Source organism: Canis lupus, chromosome 15 (genome assembly GCF_048164855.1).
Source record: "Canis lupus baileyi chromosome 15, mCanLup2.hap1, whole genome shotgun sequence".
Lineage (NCBI taxonomy): Eukaryota > Metazoa > Chordata > Mammalia > Carnivora > Canidae > Canis > Canis lupus.
This window is the reverse complement of record NC_132852.1, coordinates 27650585-27664365: the sequence shown is the minus strand read 5'-3', so window position 1 is coordinate 27664365 and position 13781 is coordinate 27650585. Positions and strand designations below refer to the sequence as shown.

General features: G+C 39.4%; 1 protein-coding gene across 1 annotated transcript in view; it reads left to right on the top strand.

Annotated features, from left to right (window-relative positions):
* The window catches only part of LOC140604785 (uncharacterized), a 196918-nt gene extending 191665 nt beyond the window's left edge, over positions 1-5253 (top strand). The window contains exon 7 of the transcript XR_012007595.1: positions 5151-5253. The gene's annotated coding sequence lies outside the window, so the exon portion shown is untranslated. The remainder of the gene's footprint in view (positions 1-5150) is intronic.
* Positions 5254-13781: the final 8528 nt, after the last annotated feature.

Below are 13781 nucleotides of genomic sequence, written 5' to 3'. Positions count from 1 at the left end.
ACTAGAAATATGTTTTAAGAGTCTTCTAGTTGAAATCGTCTATTACATGCGACGTGAACAATGTCATTTACTCTTTTTATTTGTCATGGCTCCCAAGAATCATGATGTTTTTCAGACCAAAATATTGGGGACCTTATTGCCTCAAACTTTCCAGTGAGAGATGAAGGAACTAAACATATGGCAAAAGAACATTGCTAGTTTAATCATTCCTTTTTATTTCCTAAAAGACAAGACTCAAATGATTCTGAGTTAGAGTAAGCGCCCACACAGTCCAGTAGAGCTTGGTGCTGGAATGTTCTAGAAGATTCTGATCCTGTGGTGTCTCATTACGAAAGCCTGAAAAATCAACGTAGCTTCAAATTCATGCGGTGAAATAACATGGGCATGTGAGGAATGTAATACTATAAAATATAACATTAACCATGTATCAGCCCTATCAGTCTATCAGAAATACACAACAAAGCAAGTGGTCCTGAGAATCTGAAGAAGGCCACTCAAAGTGGCTAAATGGCTTTGTTATTAAAAGAGCCCTGATATGGTAAGGCTCTGAGGTAAAACCCCTAAATCCTGACTTGGGTGTTCTTGTGTTTTAATGTTTGTTCTGCTGAGGTACTATTTTTCACCCAGCGTGGGTAAGAGTGAGTGGGAAGGATGGACCTTAAAGCAATGGAAGGATTTTTACTTCTTATTTTCTACCTATACTGCCTAGAAAATGTTTCCGTTGTTATGTCAAGTAGTACAAAATAAAACCAAGCAGTCTTGTGTATTTACACTGGGGCCTTAGTTATGCAAAAATGTGGTAGGTGAAGCATTAGTAAAAAATGTAGTAAAATGGTACCAGTTATGTTGGGGTTGTAAATGTGTCCTTTTGCTTTTCTTTTTTCTAAATATCAGTACTAAATAAAACATGTACTAAATATTTATAATGAAATTGAAATCTGGAAAAAAATCCTAATCTTATTTCACAATTAGTACCACACATTCTTGTCTGAAAAATCCCATCAAATGTAATTAATAGTCTTCTACCTTGGGGTAATGTCATCTGGGAAGCTTTTCAAGTTTTGAAAAGGAATGACTGGGTGGCTCAGTGTGAGTATCTGCCTTTGGCTTGGGTGGTGATCCTAGGGTCCTGGGATCGAGTCCTGCGTCGATCCTTCCTGCAGGGAGGAATCTCCCTCTGCCTATGTCTCTGTCTCTCTCTGTCTCTCATGAATAAATAAATAAAATCTTTAAAAAATAATATTAGTTTTCAGGGACTGTGAAGTCTGCGTGGGGAGCTGATGCACAGCCAAGGTTGAGGACCATGACAAATAGGACTCTAGACTAGATCACTGAAGCTGAAGGGAGTGTCTGCAGCCACTCACTATTATGAATAGTGGGTAACAGAGTGTGAGCCTCCTGGGTGGATCCCTTTGAACAAGATTCCCTACTGAGGTTTCCATGTCACTATTAGCTTAATGGGACCTGGAAAATAGTCAAAGTTAATTCTTTTTTAAATTATTTATTTGAGAGAGAGACAGGAGGAGGAGGAGATAGCATGAGCAGGAGGGGAGAGGGAGAAGCAGGCTTCCCGCTGAGCCGGGAGCCCAACATTGGCTTGACCCCAGGACCCAGGGATCATGACCTGAGCGGAAGGCAGATGCTTAGCTGACTGAGCCACCCAGGTGACCCTCAAAGTTAATTCTTAACGCAATTTTCATTTAAATTCATTTTTTTAAAAAAGCACAGATCTCCTAGCACTCAGAACTGGGAGAGGATTTGTGAAACAAACTATATATAGGACACTACAGGTTGGAATTCACCTCCTCAGATGATTGGTACTAACCAATAGGTCAATCATGACAACTTTTTTTCCTTTTTAAACATTTATTTGAGAGAGCACAAGCAGGGGGAGCAACAAAAGGAGGGAGAAGCAGGCTTCCCGCTGAGCAGGAAGCTTGATGTGGGGCTGGATCCCAGGATCCCGGGACCATGACCGGAGCCCAAGGCTTAACCAACTGGCCACCCAGGTGCCCCAACCATGGCACGTTTTAAGCTAAAAATTCAGGAAGACATCTGTCTTTTTAGCTAAATGTGTGTGTGTTGGGGGGGGGGGTAGATGGTAGTGTGGCAGCTGTAGTGATGGTGACTGGAATCTGAAACTGTAATATGGGAAGTGACACAAACTCCTCAAGGCTTGGACTGCAATAAAAATAAGAGATGTAAACCAACATAATGGAGATTCTGATCTAAAGGCAAGATCATTGTGTATGTAAAGTCTTCTCAATTATCTCCATAGGAAAAGAGAATATTTTCAGATTCTAGAGACTATTATAAATGAAAATTTCTTGAAATCCAGGCAGGCATACAGACATTTTCAATTGAGTGGAACAGGAGACACTGATGGGGTGTCTCTCAGCCTCTGCTCCCCTTTCCAGGAGTTGCCCATGGTCAGACCCAGCGGCTGCCATCACACTTGCCTTCTTGGCTCTCGATGATAATGGGACTTGGCATCAGATCAAGCAAAGTCTACATCCTGGGAGTTCTGAACTGGGACTGTGAGATGCTAGGTTGTTATTTCTGCAGGTCATGTAAACCAGGGAGTGAAGGCAACCACAGTGGGTCACGATGCACATGTAAGCAGTGACTGGTTTGCTGAGACCAATGGAGCGGACGATGGAAGAGGGAACTCAAGGGAGGGAAGCTGACTGCTGGCTTCTTGGTCCTGTCCTCTGTGGGTCTCAGCTCTGCTTGATGAACTTGGATTCCATTAGCCATCTCGAGAGCCTTCCATAAATGCCTTTTTGCTTAAACTAGTTTGAAGTGATGGTTTTGCCTTGTGACCCAAAATGCCTTGACTAGAAAAAATGGTAACCAAAATAAAATGTGTAACCTAACCAGTAATTAACACTGAGAAAGGAATGTAAATGGAAGCAACATTAAGAATGTATTAGTCATTTCTCTCTGCTGAAAATTTTAGTACAGTCATTCTTACCTTTTTGGGGGTGGTAGCAGTTAGAATTCCTTAAGAAGCTGATGATGGAAGCTATAGAGCTTCTCTTTAGTGAATCCCTCCCCCCTGTTTTTGCATATAATCCATGTATCACATGATAAGTATCTAGGTAACTGATGTTTTGATTTGAACTGTAATAAATGTACACAGATGTCAGTCATTCTCATTCTATCATTTAGGTTATAATCTTCTTTCTATAGGAGGAAACCAGTTTTCTCTATAAATTTTAGTTCCTTTACCTTGATGGCTCAATCAGAATTATTCAATTAAGTTATTATCATCTGTTAAATTATGGGATCTATATGGTATCAAAATACCTTTTTATAATATTAAAATACTTTTTGAATGCAAATCATGGTCTGTGCCCCAAACATGAATGTCTTATTAAGGTGGATTAAGGGTACTTCACATTGAAATTGAATGCCCTCTTCTGTAGGCTAGGCTTTTCTTCCCTCTATCGAACTTGAACTTATTGAAGGGCCCCAGCAGCTACAAGTCAGTCTGTATCTGAATCCAGTCTCTACTACTTGTCAGATAAGCGTGGGCAAGTTCTCTAATCCTTTGAGACTACATTTTCTCATTGGCAAATGAGGTCAACAGTAGTACCTAATCATTAGGTTTTTGTGAGGTTTTAGTAAGATAATCCATTTAAAGCACTTGGCAAAATGCCTAGCACAAGACAATAAATATTACTTTATTATCTAGATGAATAGACATAGAAATTCAGTCACAATATACTGTGAACTTGCTTCTCTTGAAAAGCCTTTTCTCCTGACTTGTCCTGCAGACTTATACTGATAGAGAAAGGGCTAGGACTGGGTCAGGGTCAGGTCCATTCAGAGCTTTCCTCCTCTGTGAAACTCCCTCCCTCTTCTAGACAGAAGGAGGGACCTCTTCAGGCTTCCCTGGGTATTCCTCCACATTGAGTTGGAATCAACTGTGTAGATGGGCTCCATCTCCAGACTCTGAGACAGGAACTGTTTGATTCTCCTCCTCTGTATCCCATAAGACAATTTGTTGAATAAATACATGCATAAAGAAGCACAGAGCCAGTAGCACTTCCTGCCCTTTCCCTCTCATTAATCAGATCCTGAGGGAGAGCATGGAAGAGGTTACAGAAGTGAAGAGGTTGGTATGAGAATAAGAAGGATCCCTACAAACTTAGGGAAAGACTGATTGTTCAGTAGCCATGGTAACAAGGAGCCACCCGAACTGGTTTTAAGTCTTTTCAATCTATCCGTGACAACTAGCTGAAGTGAACATGCTTTTGCAAACCAACTGGTGTTGGCTCTTGCATACGAAGATCAGTCAATAAATTAGAATGGATCTGTGCCAGTAAAAAGCATCCAAGCACCAGCCAATTGATAGGTCTCGCATGAGCAACCACACTTCCACAGATGTCAACCCACTCTCACTAAGTTCACCAATCCATGAATTCCACACTTCTCAAAAACCCTACATGAGATTAGCCGTCTGCTCTGTTCTTGGGAGACTATGCCTGACAAGCACAGTTTTCCCTTATTAGAGCCAATAATAAATTCAGTTTTGCACTTTTACTTCAGAATATTGGGAAATTGTCTCATCATTTTCCCAATCCTGATATAGAAAATTTTTGTATTTAGATAAATTTCATGTAACATAATTCACCATCTTAAACATTTTAGTGTACAATTTAGTGATTTTTAGTATATTCACAATGCTATGCAATCGTCATCCCTATTCAATTACTGAATATACCCTTTTATCCTCAAAGGAAACCGTGTACTTCCCATTGACCTTCTCTTCATCACTTGCCAACCACTAGTCTACTTTTTGTCTCTGTATGCTTGTCTATTCTTGACACATCAGATGAATGAAATCATACATCATGTGGCCTTTTGGGTCTGGCTTCTTTAACTTCAGCATGTTTCATGATTCATCCATGTTGGAGGATGGATCCATGCTTCATTCCTTTTTATGGCCAAATAATATTCTACTGTATGGACATAATACATATTTTTAGCCATTCTTCTGTAAATAGATACTTGGGTTGTTTCTACCTTTTGGCTATTGTGAATAATGCTGCTATGAACACTGGTGTACTTTGGTGTACAACTATCTGTTTGTGAATACCTGTTTTCAATTGGTTGACAATTTTTTTTTTTTTTTTTTTTTTTAGGACTCTGACTATATCACCTTAGGGTGCCCTGCCTGGCTAGGTCAGAGAAACATGTGATTCCTGATTTCGGGATTGTGAGTTTGAGCCCCACACTGGGTGTGGAGATTACTTTAAAATAAAATCTGAAAAATAAATAAATGAACCACCCTACTGTCTTCCAGCTTCCATGATTTATTTCTAAAAAATTTTTTATTAATTAAAAAAATTTCAGTTTTCTATTTAGCTTTCTAACTGTGCTTGTGCCTTCAACACTTTCGCAGTGATTTTCTGCTCCTCAATTGGGAAAGCACACTTGATCCTGTCACAAACACAACACACATGGAACCACTGTAGGCCCTGCTGACATGTTTTCTTTCTTATAGACAACTTCATAAGAACTATAGGTCTCATAGCATGAACTCCTCAAATCACCATGTGTGGATTCTGTGCTTTCCCAACCTTCTCAGTATAAAGTTAAATGATCCTACTACCAGGGGTTTCAGACAGCGTAGTTTTGTTAGAAGCTGTATCATATATAGGACAGTCTATGACAGTGTGTCAAATGCTGGGCTATTCTGAATGTCTATGGATGTCATCCCCATAAAAGGAAAAAGCTGTATGATTCCTGATAAGAAATCAGCCATTAACTTCATTGAGGATCCATCTTATGTGATGAGGTGCTTGTCAGAACAGGCAAATCCAGACACAGAGAGTAGATTAGTGGTTGCCAGGGTTAGGAAGAAGAAGGAATGAAAAATAACTGCACACAGGTATGGGGTTTTGTTTTTGTTTTTGTTTTTTTTTTTTGAGTGATGAAAACATTAGAAAAGAAATTAGTAATGATGATTGCATAGATCTGTGAATGTATTAAAATCCCCCCAATTAAAAAAAATCCCCCAAATTGTACATTTTTAAAAGGATAAATTATGTCTTGAGCTGCTATAGAAAATCTAAATTGGATATCTCAAAGGCATCTCAAAATCATTGTGTCCAACAACATATTTTTGTTCTTTAATATCAAACCTTGTCTTCTTTCTGTGCTCTCTAGAGCTCAGTGATTGGACCACCATGCATCTACTTCCACAACAGAAACCCTAGGTCATGCTTGCCACCTTGCTACTCCCTTCCCTCAATATTTAGTCCATCCCTGAATCCTATCAATTTCACCTCCTAAATGTCTCTTTAATTTTTCCATTTGTCCCTATCTTGAAGATTCCATCCCAAAGCCACCATCTCTCATTAACAATGCTTCTTATCTGGCCTCCTTATGTATGCACTACTGCCCCTCTTCAATTTGCCATCCCTGCAGCAGCTGGCAGGGCTGGAATGCTCAACAGATAGACCAGGTGCATACTAATTACATCAGCAAAGCAGACCACTTAACAAATCGAGGCAAAATTTCTTGGAAAATTTTGATATTTTTTAGAATATAAAATTTCTGTAAGTAACAGAACACCCAGCTCACACTTGCTGAGATAGTGGGAATGTATTTTCTCACCTAACAAGTCCAGAGTTAGGTAGGCTCTAAGTTAAGCTCAGCCATGTCTTGAAGCACCTACACTTTTTTCCATACTGCCATTCTACTGCCTCCCCGATGGTGGTAAGATGGCTGCGAAGCAGCAAATTGGCAGCATGTTCCTCTGTTCGCATCCAGTGACAGAAGAAAAAATCCCTCAAGGATAGGTTCTTCCTTTAGCTTGTATCAGGCAAATTTAAGTTATAGGCACACATGTGGACCAGGAAAAGGCCAAATACTCATTGGTATGGACTGATTATGGTCTACTTGTGGATTGGATGGGCAGTGGAATAAAATTTGATAATCTGCAGAGGAGGAAGACAGGGACGGATGCTTGCCCTTGATGCAATAATATGGCCCTTCTTTTAGGCAAGACTTGAAATATAGGGAAGGGGCCCTAATATATTGCAGAAAGAGGAAGCTAACTTTAGCTAAATCTCATTTACAGCATGAGTTTTCCCCCTTTGTATTTCAATATTCTAAACTCAAATGCATTTTCTGTCATCTGGCACAAACAAAATTCAGTAATTTATCTGTAATTCAGTAAAGACCTTTCCAATTTTTCTTATTGCACTATGATAAAGTTAAAATTTAAAGATTATCATATGGATTCAAAGGTGGATCATTCTTTTTCCAGTTATAAAATATATTGAGCACAATGACAGAGATTCACTAACCACGGGGTAAATACAAGTCAAACACTTCCCTTTTGGGCTCTATGCATTTAAGCAATATATATCACACATTTACAATTGTGCCAGGCAGCTTTAAGTAAAAAGAAAACATACTTTAGGAACAGTTATAGGATAAGCCAAAAGACCTAGAAACCACTCTTTTAGCTAATAGACCTAGATACATAATAGGTAATCAAATTATAAAAATCTGCTGTATTAAGAATCAAGTGCATTTAACTCAGAAATCAGGGGTTCTATGTGTAATCTTTATAAAAATGAGGTGTTATTCATTTGACAGTATACATAAGTCACTAGCAAGCATTGAGATGCGTTATTCCCCTACCTATGTGTGGTTGGCAGCTCCTGGAAATCTATAGTAGAAGCTCTCTTCCCTAAGTAGCCAGGATCTGTAGCTGGTCAGTTAAAAACAAAAGTCAGTTAAAGTGGAGAATCACAAAATTACAATAAATATCTTTAAAATGTTGTTTTAAATTAAAAACATACAAGTCTATTCATTCATCACTCCTTTGATAACAGGCCTTTTCTTGTGGCATCTGGGTGGCTCAGAGGTTGAGCGTCTGCCTTTGGCTCAGGTCGTGATCCCAGGATTCTGGGATCGAGTCCTACATCAGGCTCCTTGCAGGGAGGCTGCTTCTCCCTCTGCCTTTATCTCTGCCTCTCTTTGTGTCTCTCATGAATAAATAAATAAAATCTTTAAAAAATAAAATAAATAAAAAAAAGGCTTTTCCTTGGAGTAGAGTCTACAGAAGGGGGCTGTACATAAGACATGCATTAATGCAAGCAAGTAGCACTACCAATTTTAGTTTCAAGTGAAGACTCAAGGCACCTGTGGAAAAAAACTGAGGGCAGAATTCCGCTGGATTTGGACAACCTTTCTTTCCCCCTAAACTTACATGTTTTTCCCATACCTAATTCCATAGCATTTTTTCTTAAGACCCGATAAAGACCTATCTTTAGAGATAGGTGCTGATATCAGATAGCTCTTTATCAGGTCTTCCCAAGAATTTGGCTTATTTTCACAGAGATCACAACTCTCTTCACGCTCCTATTTGTTTGCTTTGGGTAATATTGAATTAACTTATGTAATTACTCAGTATAACTTGCATAAACAAGTTTGGGAACAAATGACTGACTTTTGGAATGCATACAACTCACGAAGAAGTGATTAGCCCATCAGGGGTTAGCCTACTTACTAGTTTTAAAAATTGCATGATGGGTCTTCAGCATTAGGAAAGTTTTTCACACAGAACAGGCACTGGTTCAAAGGTCTAAACCAAAGGAAAGCTGAGTTGGTTTTAGAAAGAGAAAAATCTAAATTCAGAAACAGCATTGAAATTTATATGAACTTATGAAACTCCTTTGAGAAGAATGCTAAGGAGTAAGATTTGAGCAGACCTTTCTTTACAAAGCTTCCAGTAGGGCCAGCAATGCTTCTCTGTGGAAGGGCATGATGCCTGAGCCTCCCGTTGGATGTGTTTACTATCACTGGGTCTACTCTTGATGAATGCTCTAAAATATTAGAATATGTCTCTCTTTGAAGAAGGCAGGAAAGGAGCTCTTCCCAGTTCATGTTTAAGGAAATCTTAAAGTCTAGCTTTTGGCTTTCAGCTTGGAGGAGGCCAAGGTGTAACCGGCTTCAGTTATCTAGAAATCTGGCCAGGTTCACCCAACACCAGGCACCCACTTCCAACCATGCCGCCTACATTCGGCCCCAACAAGATCAAAGTTGTATACCTGAGGTGCACCAGTGGGGAAGTTGATGCCACATCTGCCCTGGGGTGAAGATCAGCTCCCTGGGTTTTTTCTCCAAAAAATGTTGGTGATGACATTACCAAGGCAACAGGTGATTAGTAAGGGTCTGAGGATTATAGTGAAACTAACATTTAGAACAGACAGGCCCAGATTGAAGTGGTACCATCTGCTCTGCCCTGATTATCAAAGCCCTCAAAGGACCACCAAGAGATAGAAACTGAAGCAGAAAAACATTATGGACAGAGAAAATGTCACTTTTGATGGGATTGTCAATACTGCCCGACAGATGCAACATCAATCTTGAGCCAGAGAACTCTCCTCTCTGGAACCATTAAAGAGATCCATCCTGGGGACTGGCCAGTCTATGGGCTGCAATGTTGATGACCGCCACCCTAATGATATCACAGATGACAACAATAGTGGTGCAGTGGAATCCCCAGCTAGTTAAGAACTACATAGGAAAATATTTCAATAATCATTGACAACCAAAAAAAACAAAACAAAAACAAAAACAAAAAAAACAACACAGCATTGAAGTCTAAAGTACCCTTAATATGGGTCACATTACTAAGGATAATAAAATTCTCCAAGGGAACCAATTTGCTAATCACTAGGGGAATATCTATCCCGTTTCCTGGTGCCCTCTTGTGATAAAACAGCAGGTCTACAGTGGGGTTCATAAAGCTTTGAGATTCAAGTATCTGAAAGAGATACTCGTTTACCTTCATTACCTTCATACCTACCTTCATTCAGTTGGACTGCACACTAGGAATTAGCTACCAAAATGATAAAAGTGGTGGTGTTTGAAGGTGGGCCTTAAGATTAGAAGTATTTCCTCCCCACCCCCTAAATTACCTAAAATGAAATTACACTAATTTTATAAGTAAAACAACAAAAAACACCACAGTTGACCACCACAGTTAGTTTAATAAGCAGAACCACCTTAAAGCTTTGGACAAAATGACCAATAGCCTTAACATGAAGGCTTTTAGTACTTGTACTTTTTGTTTTTTGATTTTAAATTTATTTTTTTAAAGATTTTATTTATTTACTCATGAGAGACAGAGAGAGGCAAAGATATGGGCAGAGGAAGAAGCAGGCTCTCCGCTGAGCAGGGAGACAGATGTGGGACTCAATCCCAGAACCCTGGGATCGCGACCTGGGCCAAAGGCTTTATATATATATATAAATTTTTTTTTTTTTAAGTAATCTCTCCAACCGGGGACACGGGACACCTGGATGGCTCAGCAGTTGAGAGCCTGCCTTCGGCTCAGAGTGTGATCCTGGAGTCCCAGGATGGAGTCCCACATCAGGCTCCCTGCATGGAGCCTGCTTCTCTCTCTGCCTGTCTCTGCCTGTGTCTCTCATGAATAAATAAAATCTTTAAATAAAAAAAAATCTCTACACGTAATGTGGGGCTCAGACTCACAACTCAGAGATCAAGAGTCGTACACTCTACCAACTGAACCAGCCAGGCATCCCTCTCTTCTAGTAATTCTTACTGAATTCAGGGGAAGACCAATAAGTCTTTTTAAGTTTTCCTATTGTTTTGTCTCACACTGTTTAAGAACTCAAAAATAACAAAAACTAAGCAAGGCAAATCCTCAGCTGTTTTCCTAGTTAGCATTTAGGAAGCCCACTGTATTATGCAATTTCTAAAAGGCAGTACTGAATTGGGTTACGATCATGAACTCTGGAATCAAATGCCATTTACTAGCCGGTGACAGTGACCTTGCAACAGTTACTTAGCCTGTCTGTGCCTCAATTTCTACATCTGTAAGAGAGTGATATTACCTGTTAAGATAATTAAATGACTTCATGTGTAGTTATATGTAAACTGCTTTTAACAGTGCCTGGCCTGTAGTAAGTTCTATACACATTTAATAAACAAATGCAAATTTTAAAAATGTTGATGAGTTTACGAAGTATATATTAGAATATTTTTTGTGGAGGCACCTGGCTGGCTCAGTTGTTAGAGCAGGTAGGTGACTCTTGATCTCAGGGCCAAGAGTTTGAGTCCCACATTGGGTGTAGAGATCACTTAAAAAGTTTTTGTATTATTTTCAACACTTTTTTAAAAAAGATTTTATTCATTTATTCATGAGAGACAGAGAGAGAGAGAGAGAGGAAGCAGAGACACAGGCAGAGGGAGAAGCAGGCTCCATGCAGGGAGCCCGATATGGGACTTGATCCCGGGTCTCCAAGATCATGGCCTGGGCCGAAGGCACGCACTAAACTGCTGAGCCACCCAGGGATCCCCTCAACACTCTTATTCAACATTCTTACTCTTCTAGATTTTTATTAATAATTTTCACTAAACCTAGAAAAGTTAAATTTATGCTTAATGAAAAATAAGTATATTTAGGAACAGGTAATCTAAATTTCCAAGATGAAGACCCCTGATGTCACGTGCCATGCCCATTAATAGAAGTTCTTCCTGAACCCATCTTCCCCAATGTGGAGACCCTTAAGAGATGCTGACCATGCACTAGTAAGGAACCCAGTCATAAATGGATGTGTCTGTGTGGTTTTAGAACATAAACATGAATTCTTAGATGCTCCCCCTTCAAAAGGTGGAGCATAATCCCCTCTTCCTTGAATGTGAGATAAATGTAGTAACTTGCTTCCAAGAAATAAAATGACCTAGGTAGCTCAGTAAGTTAAGTGTCTGCCTTCAGCTCAGGTCATGATCTTGGAGTCTTGGGATTAAGACTGTGTAGAGATTTCTACTCAATGGGGAATCTGCTTCTCCCTCTGCCCCACCCCCTGGCTTGTGTGCACTCTCTCTCAAATAAATAGATAAATTCTTAAAAAAAAAAAAAAAAAGAAAAGAAGAAAAGAAAAGAAAAGAAAAGAGAAAAGAAAAGAAAAGAAAAGAAAAGAAAAGAAAAGAAAAGAAAAGAAAAAAAAGAAGTGGAAGTGGAAATGATGATGTGTGACTTCAGAGACAAGGTCATTCCTCACTTGGATCCGAAGGAAGCTGAGAGAAGCCAGCTGCCATATCATGAGGATACCAACAGCCCAGTGGAGAGGCTCACACTGTACAGGACTGAGGCCTCTTGCCAACAACCCTATGAGGCAACCATCTTGCAAGTGGACCAACCAGCCCCAGTCAAGTCTTCAGATGACTGCAGGTCTGATTGCTTGAGAAACATCATGAGGTACACTGAGCCAGAATCACCCATTAAGCCACTCCTAGAGCTGGCCTGCAGAAACCATGTAAGATAATATATGTTCACTGTACTAAGCTGCTATATTTTGGGGTAATTCTCTTCACAGCACAGACAACTATTAGTGTGTGTTCATGGGTAAATGAGAGCAGTGTAAAGTACCCTTTCTAGATCAGATACTACCCAACTGGTGAAAATCTATCGTTTTGACCCAAGAGCTATCGCCACCTGGCAGTCAGATGTTGTGATAAAATGGTTTCTTTCTTCTCCCTGCCCAGTGGCTGCTTTTATGTCACAAGCATGACAGAGTTAGCATAACTGCTCAGAATGCCTGAGATGAAGTTCGAGTGCAGTCTCAGTGAGATAGAGACTATTAGTAAAAGGTGATAGCCTGGCTATGGAGAAGCCCCAAAGAGTGAAATTTGCACAATACACTGTGTGGGCTTTCGTTCTTTGTCCTAAAGGGTCAGAAACTGTATTTTATAAGAATGTTAGAACTAAAAAAAAAAAAGAAGAATATTAGAACTCATAAACTAAACTGACAGACTTGGGGGCTGAACTATACAAAGTAAATCCATAGGAGACTAATGTCTAAATCAGAAAGCTTCTCTGAATTTGCTATGTATAGAATGGAATTCTGGTCTTTAATCCAGAGTTCCTCCTTTTCCTGAATGATAGCTTGGAGGTCATATTAGCAAATCAGAAGGTGGTTCAGTTAAGCTTGCAATGAGAGCGCAAAGTGGCAAGTCCCAAGCCACAGCAAGTCTTAATAAACTGATACTACCTGAAGAAGAGAATACTGCTAGTCACTAAACTACTCACATGCCATGGATTCAGTACCTCTCTTCCATGGATAACAGTGTAGGTGCACTATTATATATTGTTTCTCCAAACTCTTGGCAAACTGTTTCTGTTCACAATTTCTTTCCTCAAATGAGTTAGTACCACTTAAAAACCACAGTGTACCTAGGAAACATTGGGGCTCACCTCACCACATGCTGACTTAATTAGTTTAAAATCTCTGGAGGTATCTTATTACCATGTCCTTGGAGGTGCCTCACTGTTGTCTTCACACATTACTTGTATAGTTTGGAACACAGGACATTAATCAGCATATCAGAGCTTGTCCAGAGATAATATTTTGGAATTGGCAAAGCCTCTGCAAGGCAGTTTTGTAATTTCTGATCTTTTATCTAGAAAATTTCCATGATCAACAAAATTCTAAGTTGAGATCACCAGGGGCAGAATAATAAACAAATAGCGGTTATCAAAATAGGGCATTTATGTGATACTAGCCCTTTTTCAACCCACTATATGTAGCAGTACAGTTTTCTAACTTGAGTCATGAGTGTACTTACCAAAACTGAATCATTCAACTTTGGAACAAAGGCTAGTTTGTACCTGTCAGTTTTATAACTTCAAAAATTATTTTTACCATCTAATTAAATATTTAATTTCAAGAGAAAATATTTTAGAATTTAATGTCTTAGTATTAATCAATAGCTGATTTAGTTGAAAA